Here is an 11,236-nt window from a genome sequence, read left to right as displayed (position 1 = left end):
TCTATTGTGTTTCTGATTTCTAAATGGTACCTGCACTTAGTCTTCCTTGCATTGTGTTCAAATCACAGGAAAATGGCTTTTTCAAATCTATTATTAGATCTCCTGGACTAACTGAACATCTTATTTCCTCGCTGGCTTTTTTTTTTCTCTAAATTCCAGCCACTGTCAAGAGGAAGCAAATTTGCACACCATTCTTTCATATTACTCTCCTCTACCAGCCAATTTAGCATGTGCCACTCAAATAATTTATATAACATTTTCAGCCTGTTTTCTATATGAGCCTGAATTTGGATGAAAAATCTTCCCTGTTTGCTTCCATTTTGTGGCTTCATGTAAATAGACTAATGGCACAACCTATAGAACCTAATCCCAAAGGTCATGTGCTTAACTCTACTCTCATTTTACAGAGCTTTTAAGTTCGTGCCCTCACAGTTTTCTTTTTAGAAACTGAGGAGGAGGGTAAGGGGAGGTATTCAGGGATATGAGCTCAGAAGACAGCCTTCAGCTTCAGTTGTCTAGTTCATTTTTAATTTTGTTTATTCATTTCTAATGCAGTAAAAGCCTCATGAATAAATAACCCCTAAAAAAAAGATCTGCACAGTAAATACTCAGACGGACTACTACTCTATTAAAGGAACACCACATATGTTTTCCATGCATCACAACTATGCTTTCCACTACTGTACACACTTTCTAGTTAAAGAACTCCAAAGGTGAAGAGAGAGACATTCTGGTCTATTTGTTGCTGCAAGGAAGACCTGATGCTGCTCAGGCTGCTTCCTTGAGGTGACAGGGTACTTTTGAGAGCGTGGAAGATTGCTGGGGGGTGTTAGAGAAGAGTCTCTTAATATCTCCCAGCTGTAAATTGGACATTTTAGGATGCTAAGTTTAAACTTTCTTTTCTCTTTGCCCATTTTAACTGCCTTGGTTGTGGATATGAAATGTGGGTGAAAGGAGACTGTTATTCAGACTGGTGCTATTTGTAATTTTATAGTGTAGATAATGCATTCAGAAACCTTTTCTTGAATGCAGTCTGCATTTAATGCTGTTAAAGAGTTTATCTTTATACAGTTTATGGGATAATTTTGATTAGATGAAGTTCTTACTCCATAGAAGTGTATAATACCTATACTAATTATGGTAATTGTATACTGGAAGTTGGTTTTTCAGAAGAAAGCTATTTGCTTAGCATATAACACTTTGGGACTATGAGACAGGGAAGTGTCTGGATTTGAAGAATAAGCAATAAAGCCTACTTTGGAGCAGATTGTCCCTTATGTTACCTTACATTACAGATATCTTAGTGATCATTCAAATTGATGTTCTCTTGCTTGAGACAGCATTAACTTCACCAGAATCTCTCAGAAATATAAAGCATAGATAGGGAAGCATCAGCATAGCTCCTGAGGGAGCTGCGTTGCTTGTGCAGAAAATGATGCAGAAGGCAGGCATTAACTTGGAAAGATGGAGACAAAAACCAAACCCAACTAAGCTTTCACCAGGCAAACCTAACCCACACCTGAACGATTTTGACCACAGTTGGGCCCAGCCAGGCAGAACTGGAAAATGTGACTGCCTGGGTAGGACCCTCCTAGCAAAGCTCTCTGCTTGCAAGAAGCTGGGACAAAAAAAAAATAAAAAATCTTGCTAGACTGTGAAGTTTTGCATGGTGTGGATGCTGCCCTCTATTTTTCCCCATCTCTCATCTCAAACTATTGTGTTTGTTAGACTTAAGAACAAGGAACAAAATTTTGAAGTAACACCCGCAACAGCAGATAACTCTTCTGGAGTTACCAGGGTACCAGAGCAAAACAAAATTCTGGGGTTAAATCACTTTTGGTGGATAACTTATAAGTTACTGTAAGTGGCTGGGACAGTGTTACCAGCAATATCTGTGTGCTCGTGCTCAAGCCTCCTGACACCATGCTCACTAATGCATTTAGCTCTGTGTGGGGCTGGATCTGCCCTCGGAGGCTGGGCAGTCAGGGCGGGTGGAGCCCTCAGTGCGCTAAGGTAAATGTACCTACTTATGCTTTGGGCAGGGACCAGCACTGGTGCAATTTGTGACAATCCATAAACAAGATGCTTATCAAGCTGGAAGATAAACATTCCTGCTTTTGCTGATATCTCTACACACAACATCATAGTATTATTTATATCCTATAACATCTTAATCATTTATCACTTTCCATCTGTGCTGCACACTCAGGACTTCATCTATTAGAAACATCTACAGGTCCATAAACATCCTACCAGTATTTCTGCAGAGTATTTCTGCAACCTTTTTACATTCTCTTTCTATTGCCTAGAGAAACAAACTGCAGTGAATAAGCAATACTTCACTGGGAAAATAATATATATATATATTTTGCTCTGGTCCTGTTGCTTTCTCTCACAATCATTTTTCAAAGACAAGCCTGTTCTCCCATCTCTCTGCACCAATTACCTCCTCAATTACAAGGGCTCATTTTTGTCCATGCAGGGCTGTTAATTTTTTCATTGTTTTATTGTGTGACAAGGTGTTGTTTTTGTGGTGCTTTTTTACCCTGAGACTTTGTTCAGTGATGCATTGTCATTTCTGGTGGCTCACTTCCCCGGTCAGACAAGGTGGATGCCACCAATTCCAACTAATGAACAGTCTTGTGGGACACCATGAAAGAAAGCACTTTAGAACAAAGCAAGTCAAAGCTGAAAACCCTCAAAGCACAGAAAGCAGGAAGGAGAGTAGGTCGAAGCACAGTTTATTATCATGACTTGTGTATGAAGTTTGTAGTTGTAATGCTACACAACAGATGATGCACTCATCCTGGTGAGAGTACAGAAATGGATTTTTTGTTGCTGTTGTCATTGTTTCATAGACAAAACAGAACACATGCAGCTGGGTTTAGTTTGATGGGAAAAGGCAAAGGAAAGAGTAATGAAAATAAAATATCTACAGATACTGGGAATTAAAAAAAAAAAACAAAAACATCAAGTTTCTATAATTGGAAACATTGACTATCTAAAGAAGTATCAAAATAGAGTACTTAACTTGTTTACATCACTTGTAGTGGTTATAAACCACAAAGCAGAGCTGTGAATTTGCTTGGGTCACCAGATCACACCAGGCTGGGTTTCTGTCCTTTGGTACCTGCATTATCATGTAGAGGAGCAACAAACACAAATTTGAAGCCCCACGACAACATTTTGTTGCTCACTTCTCACTGTATTTCTAATTTTTAGGCCTAAGACACACATAAACATGGTTTGATTAAAAAAAAAAGTGTATGTGTATATATTATTGGAAGCACGTTTATATCTAGAAATAATGTTCTTTCTTATCAGTTAAGGTCGCTGCCTTAGCAAGTTAATGCTCAGGCCAAAATAGGTCATGTCAGAGATGCTTCAGGCTCCTCTCCACTAGACCAAATATGAAAGACTTGCTCCAGAGGTCCACACTGCACCAGGGGACAGGGGGCTTGAGGCTTCAGGGCTCTTAATGTATATAATAACTGTAAGGGACCAGATCCCGTACTGGTTGGCAGTAACAATATCGAGATAGTGGGTAACTACCCTGATGCATGGGACAGTTTGCTGACAGCTTTGTGATGTCTCCTTGGCTGTTTCCTAAGCTCAGAATGAGAACAAATGCTGGGTGGTGTGGAACACACCTCTTACCACCATGTAAAACTAGGGGCTTTTTCTGAGTCAGTGTAACAATCAAGGTGGGCTCAAATATGAATTTTAGGCAGACAACTGAATATAATGCTACTCTAAAGATGATGGTTATTAATCTTCCTTCATGAAGTGACGTCAAAAATAATGAATTAATTTTAAGATCAAATCTTGTTAAACTTAAAGAAAACATATGTGGAGGCAGATTTTCATCTGTGTTAATTAAATGCATTAGTTTGTGGTATGAGTACTGCAGATCTTTGTGTGCTTCTCATTTTATAAATCAAGGAAATAATATCCTGATCACTGCTGAACTTCATATTTTCTCTGACAAAAGATACAAAGACTGCTTCTCACTTCTTTGTAAGGGAAAAGGCCAAAAGAAAAATGTCCCAGAAGACTGCACATTTTTGTTTCAATGTCACTTTGAATTGCCTTTTTATCCACGGTGCAGACCACAGAGAAGAATTTTGCGTAAAAGAGACTTTTGATTGGTTTGATCTTTATATCAGAGAGTCAGCTATGAATTCAAATCTTCTCTTGCTAGAGTGTGAAAATGAAGATTTTTCGCAGCCAAGAAAATATCTCCGAAGAAAACACAGATAATGTCAGAAATATCTGTCATGAGTGTCCTTCAACTCTTCTCTAAACTAGTGCCTTGTATGATGCTATAAATATCTGTATTTTGAGCCTAGATTTCCAAATGCCTTCAATGATTTCATAATGCATACTTTATTTATTTATTTTCAGTCATATTAGAGGAGTTGCTTTATCCCAGGAACTGCAAACTTTTTTTTAATGCATTTTCGTTATGTTAAAAAAAAAAAAAAAAAACAAAAAAAAAAAACAAAGGCTCATAAAAGTAATATTAAAGCAATGAAAGCACCTTATTATGTATACATTTAAATAACTTCAAGAGCTGCATTGCAAATCCTGGATAGTAACTCCAGATGATATCCTAGATGCAACATGGTTATTTTCTTTTCCTGCTCTCTTAAATCATCTTTTTAAGATCATCTTAGATCATCTTTTTAACTGTCTTCTTGTGTTGGAAAAAGGGAGATGGGCTTCACTCCCACCAGTGACTGATCAGCCACTACCACCAGTCCTGAGGTCAGTTATCACCTGGTTTCCACAAAACCAGCACGCAGCTCAGCTGAGTGGCAGATGGACCAGGATGCGTAAGAGCTGCGTACACACGTGAGCAGACAGATGGCCGAAGGAGTGCTATCCTGTGGGGTGTGGATGGACTCCTCCAGGAGAAGCTGCATAGAGAGATAGAAGGGCATGAGAGATATATTGAACTCTCTTATTTTGAAGAAACAGAACCGAAACCCTGAATACAAAGTCAAAAAAAAAGAGAGGTTTGTAATCCCGTGGCTACGTGGTATTGTTTTATGCATGCTGGGGAGTTAGCCTACTGGCTTACATGATTGCTTTTGGCACACAAAAATATTTTGTTCTTTGTAGCTCTCTGAAAAATATGTAAATATTCCACTCTTGCCTGAAGCAGCAGTATAGACATGTATAGCAGGAATTTTATGATGAAAGCTTTAAAAATCCCACTATGATAGCTAAATTACTTTAAAACACCAAACACCAAGGAAGTTGCGTAGAGTTGAACCTATGAACATAATTTTCTACAAATGCACAGAATTCTGACTGCAGATTTACTGATCTGGAATAGATTGGAGCCATATCATACCTCTGCTGGGGTCCATTTTTTCATTTCCATCATATGGTGATTTTATCTATAGAACGCAAATTTCCTATTAGTTAACTAACTGATTAACACAGTGAGTGGTTTTCTACCTAATTTGCTGAGGCACACAGATGCTCAGTTAGGTCTTCGGCATAATGTACAGTCATTGTAGTGCAGGGAATACAGTACACCTGCCCTCAGTTTTATTTTTTTGCTCCAGCCATTCACATTTCCTGTTGACAAAACCAACCTGGAGAAAAACACAACTTTATTTTAGAAAGCTCCTGGTTGTTTTTGCAATTAAAATATTGCTGAAAAGACCCTAAAGTATTGTATGTTGACTACTGTGCTGTTCTCTCTTCTTCATCCTCCCTCAAAAATAAGCCCTCCACAAAGTTGCATGTCTCTCGCTTTTATTTGCTTATTCTATCTGGGATTTAAGAGCTGTTATTGAAATCAAAGAGGAATTCATATCCATAAGCAAGAGAGGCTATGTTCTTAAGTGTGATCAAAAAAAAACCAAACCAACACAAAACAAAAACACAGTCTCCTTTTATGTCACATTTGCTTTTCTTTATACGGTTCCCTTCTATTTCCTTAAATTAAATGGCAATTATCTTCTTTCATGCATGCAAGTTCTTTAGAACAGGAGGGAAATTACTAGGTACTAATCACTAGGATCCTTAGTTATTAGCTGCTGAACAGAAATGGGCATTCTTCCACCCGCTCTTGACCCTTATTTCAAAATAGAGCTTGTTTATCCTGAGAACTATGGAAGATATTTCCTGCAGAATGGGAATGCAAGAAAAAGAGAGTCTCAGGCAGAAATCATTATGCAGAATAGGCACCCTCTTGGTGCCATTGTATTTTTTTCTCTTCTGAAAGCAGAAAAGGTTTCTTTCTTGCTTACTAATTTTCTGGTGACATCCAGATGAGGTGATAAATAAAGTTCTATTTCATGAGTGCTTTTTATTTTAAGTCTTTAAAAACACAATCACTACAAAAACAAAGCACAAATCCAAACCTTGGAGAGGAAATCAGTAAACAGAGGACATGCATAATATATAAATAAAACAGTCAATTAAAAGATGAGAACTAGGAGTTTTACAGACATTAGCATGTGAAAAAGCTTGCAAATGCATGGATTGTTGTCTACTATTTCTATAAAGATTCTTAAAGTGTATGCTGCTTGAACAGTTTCTAATAATGGGTGACTGATTTGACTACCATCTGTGATGTGGTGGTTTTGTGTTTTGTTGTTGTTGTTTGCTTGTTTGTTTGATTGGGTTTTATTTCCATTCTTTTCCTGCAGGAGAATCTGCTGTGATGTTTTAGTTTAGACATTTTTGTCTGCTCTTGTTTGTGATGCCATATATTTGTATCGGAGAGCTCCAAGTGGAAGAAGTGTTCTTTGTGCTTTTAGTGGGAAGAGAGTTTAAATTTTGTGATCATCACTTCCTCGGGAAGATAGGGTAAGGGCTAGGTAAGGTGGATACTGCTCGAACATTATGTCAATGTTTGTTTCTGTTTGAAGGAGACTGGGAAAATTTCTCAGGATGATTCATCACCTACTGGATTCCCAAGAAGAGCCTGTGCCAAAAGTTTAGAGCTCCTTCAGAAAATCAGAATCTTCACTTAATAAAGAGCTTTGGGAGGAGGGGCTGGTGAAAATCCTGAACTGTAAAAATACAAGCTGTCAGGGTAGATCCATCATGTCCAAGCAGGCATTATAGATTTATAATGGAGTAGGACATCACAATATTCATTGTTAACTTCATGGCTACTTGTAGATCCCAGGACATTAATAACACAGTTTCTTATTGCTAACCTTAGAATTAGATTTGACAGCAGTTATGGATCTTTACAGGTAGCCCCCACAGGCTACACACACATAGCCTCTACCAGGCAATCCTGTGGATACAGTTTAGTTTCTGGCCAAGCAGCACAGCCTGTATCCTATCTTCTGGCCTTTTGGAAGAAGCTGCGCCCAGTCTGCATTTAAGCAGGACTGACCCTCAGCATGAGAAGTATCCTGAAACCTTTTGTGCCCCTTTTTGCTGCAAATGTCCCTGCATGGTCTTCATAAGGGCACTGGCCTCATATACCTCTTCATTCCCTCATCATAACAGTCGGACAGTCATGCTAACAGCACAGTTGCTACTGGTGCTACTCTTCCTGGGGAAGCTTAACACCACAGACCTGTCTTTGGAGTCATCCAAACCCAAAATAAAAAGGCAAATCATCCACAGCAGCCTGGTTTCCCTGTATTCCCAGGTAGCTCTGGTTACAGACTGAAGTCAAAGGGTTTTTTTTTGTTTTTTTTTTTGTTTGTTTGTTTGTTTTTTTCCAGTTAACAGGCTTCCCTTTTCTTTCCTGTTTCCCACTACTGGTGTAACCCAGACTCATCAAGCAGAGGAGGAAGAGCAGCCACTGGTGGATCTCTGTCTTTCCTGTCAAGAGCAGGTGCAGAACCCTTGTGTGAGGAGTCCCACGTCTGAGGTCCTGCACAGGAGAGTCTCCCCTGCCCCAGGCTTACTGCATATCACTTTTAGGACCCCTCACGCCTCACTAACCATCAAGGGAGTTGTCCTCTGACTGCTCTGGAACATATCATTGGAGAGAGCCTCTTCAGGCTGGGAAAATCTGATGCTCACGTCTTGCAACATGAACCTGGGTATCAACCCTTGCTGGGAGCTGTCTACCCAGGCATATGGCTGCAAGCCAGGATGTGGGAGTGAAACGTGGCAGAAATTCCTAGGGAAGCAGAAAACTTGAACTGCCCACTCTCTTACTCATTGAGTCAACAGCTAACTCCCAAAAGGCACATCCAGAAACAAAAGGCATTTAGTAAAAAAAAAAAAAACAAACAGAAAAAGAAGTGGTTCTCGAGCCACCAGCTCAGCAGCACTTGCCGTAGTGCACAGGCCTTGTGCAAGAGCAGGCTTGGACACACTGCTCATGGGGTTGGACACTGTTGTTGCAGCCAGAGGTCACAGTATGGGTAACACGGTGAGCTGCCCCCACAGTGATCTGAGCCTGGCCTTAGGCTTTTTGGACTAGCAGGACCTTCTTCACGCAGGGAGCTAGACAAGCTCTTCTGCCACCTCCACAATGTTTTCACACAGATGCTGGAGAACTTCTCAGCAGTAAAGCTGTGCACAGAGCTACAGAGCACCCTGAGGGCACCACCAGCCCTGCCTCTCCCTGCCCACTCCCAGACCCAGGACCCAACATTAGCCCAGGGCCACCAGCCCCAGCTCCAGCAAGGCTGCAGCAGGGCCAGGCTACAGCTCCCCACAGCCCTGCCCTGCTGTAGGCCCATGTCCTGGCCAGGCCTTGTCCTGTCTCCATCCAAAAGGGAGGTGCCTGGTGTCAGGGCTGGGGCTTCCCCAGTGTCCTCAGTGCCCTGCTCCTGGTGGGGCAGGGGGATGGGCTGGGCTGCCGGGCCCTGCCCTGATGTACCCACAGGCTGCCCTGACACCCACAGGGTGCACAGACACATTTTCAGTTGTTGCAAGGAACCTGCCCAGCAAACAGGTATGTTCCCTCTGATTCATCCCCTCTGCTGCTGTTACCTTGCCGCATAAACCCACTACATCAATGCACATCAGGCAGTATGGAGTTGTTATTTTATCTGTGTTCTACAGTAATTTACAGTTGTAGGACTGGGTGGTGATTTTTAAGTGAATTTTCATGCAGGAATGGTCACGCAGGAAGACATCCACTGGGAATTGAAACAAAAAAGAGTGCCAGCGCTCTGAGGGCTTCCTTCCATGCAGCATACACCACAGCCCTGGGCAGCTCCTCTGGGGCCACAGGAGCCTCACCTTTCCAGAGTGGCTGAGAATGGGGGAGAATCAGCCACGAAATTTGCTAAGGATTTGATCTGTAAAGACTAAGAAAGAAAAAAACTTTTTTTTTTTTAATGGCTTTCTGATTTGTTTATTTAGAGCTGTTATAACACAAGTCCCCAGGCGTGGATCTGTGTCTTTCACAGGAAGACAAGTGCTTCCACATTATGTGCTGAAGGGCTGTGTGCAGCCACGGGGCTGATCCTGCCCCTACGCGGTGACAGCTGCCGATGAAACCCCTCCCTGCACCCCTGCTCTTGGAGCACTTTCTGGCACCCTGCCCCCGCGCCTGCGCACACCGCCAACGACGCCGCGCCCTCCCTCCTGCCCCGCCCCCAGCCCCGCCCCACTGCGGGCAACCCCTCTTTCCCCGCCCCCTCACGCCGCGGGGAGTCACCGCGCATGCGCCGCGCATTCCCCCCTCCCGCTCCTTGTTACGCTCGCGGGGACGGGGGCGGGAACAACGCTGCCTTCCTCGCCTCCCATTGGTCACCGGCCGGGCCGGGGCGGGTGCGCGCGCATCGCCGTGCCCGGGAGGTCGCTGCCGCTGCGCTGCGGGCCGGGGGCTGCCTCCCCCCCTCCCCCTCACACACCGGACGTCGGCGGGGCGCGAGCCCCTGCGGTACGTTAGTGGCCGTTAGCGACCGTTGGCGGCAGTTGGCAGCCGTTGGCCGCCGCCGCGGGGGGAGCCCGGCCGCCCCCTCCCAGCCGTGGGCCCCGCGGGGAGCGCCTCGTCCCGGCGGGGCTCGGCTCGGGCAGCCCCGTCCCGGGGGGCGCCCCCTGCACGGGTCCGACCCCGGCTGGGGGGCGGCGGGGCGCGGGCCTCAGGAGGGGGGAGCGAACGCGGGGCCGGCCGGCTGCGGTGTCCTGCGGGACTTTGAAAACAAGCCGCGGTTCTGGGGATCTTGCCCTCTTGCCGCAGGAGCCCGTTAACGTCAGGATGTTGGGATTAGGAGCTTGGGGTGTTTGCCTCGCGGCTCCCGGCGCTTTGGTAGCGGTTGTGTCTGTGTTTCCTTAACAGTTGCGTGCGGAGGCTGAATCGGCGTGGATGTGTAAATATTTTCCTGTTGTGGTGACAAAGAAGGCGCTGTAATATGAGGTAAGAAATCTGCCGCCGTGTTTAAGCTCCTTATGAGGATCTTTATAACTGTCAAAGATAGTTTTCCTTAAAAACGATGAGTGCTTATTTGAGTACTTAAGCATGAGCATGTAGTCCTGAGTGTGTAGTCATTAGTTTCCCGGATAAGTCTAATGTTCTGTGATTTTGTTCTTCATGTATGTTGTTTAGCATGTGGACTTTATTTTCTAGTATTTTATCTATAAAATCTGTTCCTTGCCCAGGTTGTGGCAAGGAGCTGGAGTTGTATCTTGATTTACCTTAGCAGTTAGTCGAACTCAGTAAGCCTAAACATTTAGTTTGCTGATTGGTCTCACTGAAATGCATGGTGGCAGAAGTAAGGGCTCCTCTGCAAGTAGTTTGTATATCCAGCTCTCAGGATGCACAACTTCCTGGGAAAATAAAGTGTTCGGTCACTGGAGACTTCTAAAGGCAAAATTTGATACCTTAGTATCTAAACTATGTTTTATGTAATAGCAGTTTCAGACAGTCCTCTGCTAAGTTTGCTTAAAGTTTCATTCCTATGTAGGCTTTGGAAGAAAAGGAGGGGCACTCTGCTTGTCACTTCCCCACGCCCGCCTCCAAATCTCTGGTACATCCTGCACTTTTGTTTATGGTGTTTCTTTTGCTGTCTCCCTCCACCCCCAGCTTTGAGGGATTCCAGTGCTTCTACATCTATATCTGTCCCACAAGATTCTGAGCAGTAGTGAAATATAGCATTCCTGTTGATCTCCCTTTGTAACTGTCTGGCAGAATGAGCCGTAGTACAAGACAAATTCTTCACATCCTGCTTTGTGTAAGCTTTTTGCGTAGGGACGGGAGATAGTCTGTACAACTGCCTACTGAACAGTTAGATTTCTTAATGCATATGCCTGTGTCCAAAACTTTGCAAGTTTAGCAGTAACCGCACCG

The 11,236-nt window shown here is 43.5% G+C and overlaps 1 protein-coding gene across 4 annotated transcripts in view; it reads left to right on the top strand.

The window, feature by feature from the left end:
• Nucleotides 1-9,689: 9,689 nt before the first annotated feature.
• Nucleotides 9,690-11,236, top strand: part of SHPRH (SNF2 histone linker PHD RING helicase) — a 44,636-nt gene continuing 43,089 nt past the window's right edge. For 3 of the 4 annotated variants that reach the window (XM_027454310.3, XM_027454309.3, XM_027454308.3), the window contains exons 1-2: nucleotides 9,690-9,829; nucleotides 10,229-10,306. The gene's annotated coding sequence lies outside the window, so the exon portion shown is untranslated. Of the gene's footprint in view, nucleotides 9,830-10,228; nucleotides 10,307-10,548; nucleotides 10,606-11,236 lie in introns of all 4 variants that reach the window. The other variant, XM_038176791.2, reaches the window with a different exon arrangement.

This window comes from Anas platyrhynchos, chromosome 3 (assembly GCF_047663525.1).
Source record: "Anas platyrhynchos isolate ZD024472 breed Pekin duck chromosome 3, IASCAAS_PekinDuck_T2T, whole genome shotgun sequence".
Taxonomy (NCBI): Eukaryota; Metazoa; Chordata; class Aves; order Anseriformes; family Anatidae; genus Anas; species Anas platyrhynchos.
The sequence above is the reverse complement of the archived record's forward strand: the minus strand, read 5'-3'. Positions and strand labels throughout refer to the sequence as shown.